This window comes from Aegilops tauschii, chromosome 3 (genome assembly GCF_002575655.3).
Source record: "Aegilops tauschii subsp. strangulata cultivar AL8/78 chromosome 3, Aet v6.0, whole genome shotgun sequence".
NCBI lineage: Eukaryota > Viridiplantae > Streptophyta > Magnoliopsida > Poales > Poaceae > Aegilops > Aegilops tauschii.
The window spans coordinates 792,098-799,780 of NC_053037.3; positions in this window are offsets into that span (position 1 = coordinate 792,098).

Here is a 7,683-nt window from a genome sequence, read left to right on the forward strand (position 1 = left end):
TTGTATAACCGCTTTATAACTAGTAATCATATAATTTCATTACCAATTTTCTTCACTTTTGATCCATCACTATATATTTTCATTTTTTTCAAAACAGAAAACTTATTGATGAGGCGTCATCGACATTTTCCGAAATCGTTTCCACCATTTCATGCTTCGAGGGTAGTCCATGCATCTATATGCACCTTAGATAGCAACTTACCTATAGAAGTCTGATAATCTAGTACATTTTCAACCGTGTTGATCCATCATGGTAGATTTTCTATTTTTTTGAAACTAAAAAATTGTTTAAATAGCATTATCGACAAGTGATAGAAGCCTTGCTTCGTTTCTTGTTTCGACGTTCTCTATGCCGCCATTTGAAAATCGTACAACAACTTATATATGTAGATGCCACATAATATTTAGTAATTTTTCATAATCTTTTGATTCATTACTTTACATTTTGTGCTCCTTTGAAACTCAGTGCCTGTTTAAATAGGACATTCGATACATTATAACAGCCTTTTCATCATTCCATTCTTTGAGAGTAGTCTCGACCGCCGTATGGAAGTCATAGGACAGCTTATCCACATAAATTATTCATGTTTAGCACCTTTACGTTTACTTTTGGTCCGTTGCCGCTGATTTTTTATTCGCTAAAAATAAAACTTACTTAAATAGCATCATTTAGACATTCCACCAGCCATTCTTCCTTTCAAGCTTCGGAAGTTGTATGTTTGACCATATGAATCTCGTATAACAACTTATAACTAGTAATTATATAATTTCATCACCAATTTTGTTCCCTTTTGATCCGTCACTATATATTTTCACATTGTTCAAAACTAAAAACTTATGAATGAAGCGTCATCGACATATTCCGAAACCATTTCCACCATTTCATTCTTCAAGGGTAGTATGTGCATTTATATGCACCTCAGATAGCAACTTACCTATAGAAATCAGATAATTTAGTCCATTTTTTAACCATTTGAATCCATCATGGTAGATTTTCTATTTTTGCGAAACTAAAAAACTTGTTTAAGTAGCACTATCGACAAGTGATAGAAGCCTTGCTTCTTTTCTTGTTTCGAAGTTGTGTATGTCGCCATTTGAAAATCCTACAACAACTTATATATGTAGGAGTCACATAATTTTTAGTAGTTTTTCATAACCTTTTGATTTATTACTTTACATTTTGTGCTCCTTTGAAACTCAGTGCCCATTTAAATAGGACATCCGATACATTATAATAGCCTTTCCATCATTCCATTCTTTGAGAGTAGTCTCGACCGCCATATGTATGTCATAGAACAACTTATCCACATAAATTATTCATGTTTAGCACCTTTACATAAATTTTTGATCCGTTACCGTAGATTTTTTATTTGCTAAACAGAAAACTTACTTCAATAGCATCATTTAGACACTCCACCAGCCTTTCTTCCTTTCAAGCTTCGGAAGTTGTATGTTTGACCATATGGATATCGTATAACAACATATTACTAGTAATCATATAATTTCATCGCCAATTTTGTTCCGTTTTGATCCATCACTATAGATTTTAACTTTGTTCAATACTGAAAACTTATGAATGAAGCGTCATCGACATATTCCGAAATCGTTTCCACCATTTCATGCTTCAAGGGTAGTATGTGCATTTATATGCACCTTAGATAGCAAGTTACCTATAGAAATAAGATAATTTGGTACATTTTTTTAACCGTTTTGATCCATCATGGTAGATTTTCTATTTTTGTGGAACTAAAAACTTATTTAAATAGCATTATCGACAAGTGATAGAAGCCTTGCTTCGTTTCTTGTTTCGAAGTGGTCTATGCCGCCATTTGAAAAATCCTACAACGACTTATATATGTTGGTGTCAAATATTTTTTAGTAGTTTTTCATAACCTTTTGAGTTATTACTTTACATTTTCTCCTCCTTTGACAGTTATTACTCATTTAAATAGGAACATTTGACACATTATAAGAGCCTTTCCATCATTACATTCTTTGAGAGTAATCTCGACCGCCGTATGTAAGTCATAAAACAACTTATCCACATAAATTATTCATGTTTAGCACCTTTACATAAACTTTTGATCCGTTACCTTAGATTTTTTATTTGCTAAAAAGAAAACTTAAAGAGCATAATTTATACATTCCACCAACATTTCTTCGTTTCAAGCTTCGGAAGTTATATATTCGACCGTATTGATCTTGTATAACGGCTTTATAACTAGTAATCATATAATTTCATCACCAATTTTCTTCACTTTTGATCCATCACTATAGATTTTCATTTTTTTCAAAACAGAAAACTTATTGATGAAGCGTCATCGACATTTTCCGAAATCGTTTCTACCATTTCATGCTTCGAGGGTAGTCCGTGCATCTATATGCACCTTAGATAGCAACTTACCTATAGAAGTCTGATAATCTGGTACATTTTCAACCGTTTTGATCCATCATGGTAGATTTTCTATTTTTTTGAAACTAAAAAATTGTTTAAATAGCATTATCGACAAGTGATAGAAGCCTTGCTTCGTTTCTTGTTTCGACGTTGTCTATGCCGCCATTTGAAAATCCTACAACAACTTATATATGTAGATGTCACATAATTTTTAGTAATTTTTCATAATCTTTTGATTTATTACTTTACATTTTGTGCTCCTTTGAAACCCAGTGCCTATTTAAATAGGACATTCGATACATTATAACAGCCTTTCCATCATTCCATTCTTTGAGAGTAGTCTCGACCGCCGTATGGAAGTCATAGGACAGCTTATCCACATAAATTATTCATGTTTAGCACTTTACGTTTACTTTTGGTCCGTTGCCGCTGATTTTTTATTCGCTAAAAAGAAAACTTACTTAAATAGCATCATTTAGACATTCCACCAGCCATTCTTCCTTTCAAGCTTCGGAAGTTGTATGTTTGACCATATGAATCTCGTATAACAACTTATAACTAGTAATTATATAATTTCATCACCAATTTTGTTCCCTTTTGATCCATCACTATATATTTTTACATTGTTCAAAACTGAAAACTTATGAATGAAGCGTCATCGACATATTCCGAAACCATTTCCACCATTTCATTCTTCAAGGGTAGTATGTGCATTTATGTGCACCTCAGATAGCAACTTACCTATAGAAATCAGATAATTTAGTCCATTTTTTAACCGTTTTGATCAATCATGGTAGATTTTCTATTTTTGCGAAACTAAAAAACTTGTTTAAGTAGCATTATCGACAAGTGATAGAAGCCTTGCTTCTTTTCTTGTTTCGAAGTTGTGTATGTCGCCATTTGAAAATCCTACAACAACTTATATATGTAGGAGTCACATAATTTTTAGTAGTTTTTCATAATCTTTTGATTTATTACTTTACATTTTGTGCTCCTTTGAAACTCAGTGCCTATTTAAATAGGACATTCGATACATTATAACAGCCTTTCCATCATTCCATTCTTTGAGAGTAGTCTCGATCGACATATGTAAGTCATAGAACAACTTATCCACATAAATTATTCATGTTTAGCACCTTTACATAAATTTTTGATCCGTTACCGTAGATTTTTAATTTGCTAAAAAGAAAACTTACTTAAATAACATCATTTAGACATTCCACCGGCCTTTCTTCCTTTCAAGCTTCGGAAGTTGTATGTTTGACCATATGGATATCGTATAACAACATATAACTAGTAATCATATAATTTCATCACCAATTTTGTTCCCTTTTGATCCATCACTATAGATTTTCACTTTGTTCAATACTGAAAACTTATGAATGAAGCGTCATCAACATATTCCGAAATCGTTTCCACCATTTCATGCTTCAAGGGTAGTATGTGCATATGCACCTTAGATAGCAAGTTACCTATAGAAATAAGATAATTTGGTACATTTTTTTAACCGTTTTGATCCATCATGGTAGATTTTCTATTTTTGTGAAACTAAAAACTTATTTAAATAGCATTATCGAGAAGTGATAGAAGCGTTGCTTCATTTCTTGTTTCGAAGTGGTCTATGCCGCCATTTGAAAAATCCTACAACGACTTATATATGTTGGTGTCACATATTTTTTAGTAGTTTTTCATAACCTTTTGAGTTATTACTTTACATTTTCTCCTCCTTTGAAACTTAGTACTCATTCAAATAGGAACATTCGACACATTATAAGAGCCTTTCCATCATTACATTCTTTGAGTGTAATCTCGACCGCCCTATGTAAGTCATAAAACAACTTATCCACATAAATTATTCATGTTTAGCACCTTTACATAAACTTTTGATCCGTTACCTTAGATTTTTTATTTGCTAAAAAGAAAACTTAAAGAGCATAATTTATACATTCCACCAACATTTCTTCGTTTCAAGCTTCGGAAGTTATATATTCGACCATATTGATCTTGTATAACAACTTTATAACTAGTAATCATATAATTTCATCACCAATTTTCTTCACTTTTGATCCATCACTATAGATTTTCATTTTCTTCAAAACAGAAAACTTATTGATGAAGCGTCATCGACATTTTCCGAAATCGTTTCCACCATTTCATGCTTCGAGGGTAGTCCGTGCATCTATATGCACCTTAGATAGCAACTTACCTATAGAAGTCTGATAATCTGGTACATTTTCAACCGTTTTGATCCATCATGGTAGATTTTCTTTTTTTTGAAACTAAAAAATTGTTTAAATAGCATTATCGACAAGTGATAGAAGCCTTGCTTCGTTTCTTGTTTCGACGTTGTCTATGCCGCCATTTGAAAATCCTACAACAACTTATATATGTAGATGTCACATAATTTTTAGTAATTTTTCATAATCTTTTGATTTATTACTTTACATTTTGTTCTCCTTTGAAACTCAGTGCCTATTTAAATAGGACATTCGATACATTATAACAGCCTTTCCATCATTCCATTCTTTGAGAGTAGTCTCGACCGCCGTATGGAAGTCATAAGACAACTTATCCACATAAATTATTCATGTTTAGATCGTTTACGTTTACTTTTGGTCCGTTGCCGCTGATTTTTTATTAGCTAAAAAGAAAACTTACTTAAATAGCATCATTTAGACATTCCACCAGCCATTCTTCCTTTCAAGCTTCGGAAGTTGTATGTTTGACCATATGGATCTCGTATAACAACTTATAACTAGAAATTATATAATTTCATCACCAATTTTGTTCCCTTTTGTTCCATCACTATATATTTTCACATTGTTCAAAACTGAAAACTTATGAATGAAGCGTCATCGACATATTCCGAAACCATTTCCACCATTTCATGCTTCAAGGGTAGTATGTACATTTATATGCACCTCAGATAGCAACTTACCTATAGAAATCAGATAATTTAGTCCATTTTTTAACTGTTTTGATCCATCATGGTAGATTTTCTATTTTTGCGAAACTAGAAAACTGGTTTAAGTAGCATTATCGACAAGTGATAGAAGCCTTGCTTCTTTTCTTGTTTCGAAATTGTCTATGCCGCCATTTGAAAAATTCTACAGCAACTTATATATGTAGGCGTCACATATTTTTTAGTAGCTTTTCATAACCTTTTGATTTATTACTTTACATTTTTTCCTCTTTTGAAACTTAGTACTCATTTAAATAGGACATTCGACACATTATAACATCCTTTTGAACATTCCATTCTTTGAGAGTAGTCTCGACCGACATATGTAAGTCATAGAACAACTTATCCACATAAATTATTCATGTTTAGCACCTTTACATAAATTTTTGATCCGTTACCGTAGATTTTTTATTTGCTAAAAAGAAAACTTAAAGAGCATCGTTTATACATTCCACCAACATTTCTTCGTTTCAAGCTTCGGAAGTTATATATTCGACCATATTGATCTTGTATAACAACTTATAACTAGTAATCATATAATTTCATCACCAATTTTGTTCCCTTTTGATCCATCACTATAGATTTTCATTTTTTCAAAACAGAAAACTTATTAATGAAGCGTCATTGACATTTTTTGATATCGTTTCAACCATTTCATGCTTCGAGGGTAGTTCGTGCATCTATATGCACCTTAGATAGCAACTTATCTATACAAATCTGATAATCTGGTACATTTTCAACCGTTTTGATCCATCATGGTAGATTTTCTATGTCTTTGAAACTGAAAAATTGTTTAAATAGCATTATCGACAAGTGATATAAGCCTTGCTTCATTTCTTGTTTCGAAGTTGTCTATGCCGCCATTTGAAAATCGTACAACAACTTATATATGTAGGAGTCACATAATTTTTAGTAGTTTTTCATAACCTTTTGATTTATTACTTTACATTTTGTGCTCCTTTGAAACTCAGTGCCCATTTAAATAGGACATTCGATACATTATAATAGCCTTTCCATCATTCCATTCTTTGAGAGTAGTCTCGACCGCCGGATGGAAGTCATAGGACAGCTTATCCACATAAATTATTCATGTTTAGCACCTTTACGTAAACTTTTGGTCCGTTGCCATTGATTTTTTTATTCGCTAAATAGAAAATTACTTAAATAGCATCATTTAGACGTTCCACCAGCCTTTCTTCCTTTCAAGCTTCGGAAGGTGTATGTATGTTTGACCATATGGATCTCGTATAACAACATATAATAGTAATCATATAATTTCATCACCAATTTTGTTCCCTTTTGATCCAACTATAGATTTTCACTTTGTTCAATACTGAAAACTTATGAATGAAGCGTCATCGACATATTCCGAAATCGTTTCCACCATTTCATGCTTCAAGGGTAGTATGTGCATTTATATGCACCTCAGATAGCAACTTACCTATAGAAATCAGATAATTTAGTCCATTTTTTAACCGTTTTGATCCATCATGGTAGATTTTATATTTTTGCGAAACTAAAAAACTTGTTTAAGTAGCATTATCGACAAGTGATAGAACCCTTGCTTCTTTTCTTGTTTCGAAGTTGTGTATGTCGCCATTTGAAAATCCTACAACAACTTATATATGTAGGAGTCACATAATTTTTAGTAGTTTTTCATAACCTTTTGATTTATTACTTTACATTTTGTGCTCCTTTGAAACTCAGTGCCCATTTAAATAGGACATCCGATACATTATAATAGCCTTTCCATCATTCCATTCTTTGAGAGTGGTCTCGACCGCCATATGTATGTCATAGAACAACTTATCCACATAAATTATTCATGTTTAGCACCTTTACATAAATTTTTGATCCGTTACCGTAGATTTTTTATTTGCTAAACAGAAAACTTACTTCAATAGCATCATTTAGACACTCCACCAGCCTTTCTTCCTTTCAAGCTTCGGAAGTTGTATGTTTGACCATATGGATATCGTATAACAACATATTACTAGTAATCATATAATTTCATCGCCAATTTTGTTCCGTTTTGATCCATCACTATAGATTTTAACTTTGTTCAATACTGAAAACTTATGAATGAAGCGTCATCGACATATTCCGAAATCGTTTCCACCATTTCATGCTTCAAGGGTAGTATGTGCATTTATATGCACCTTAGATAGCAAGTTACCTATAGAAATAAGATAATTTGGTACATTTTTTTAACCGTTTTGATCCATCATGGTAGATTTTCTATTTTTGTGGAACTAAAAACTTATTTAAATAGCATTATCGACAAGTGATAGAAGCCTTGCTTCGTTTCTTGTTTCGAAGTGGTCTA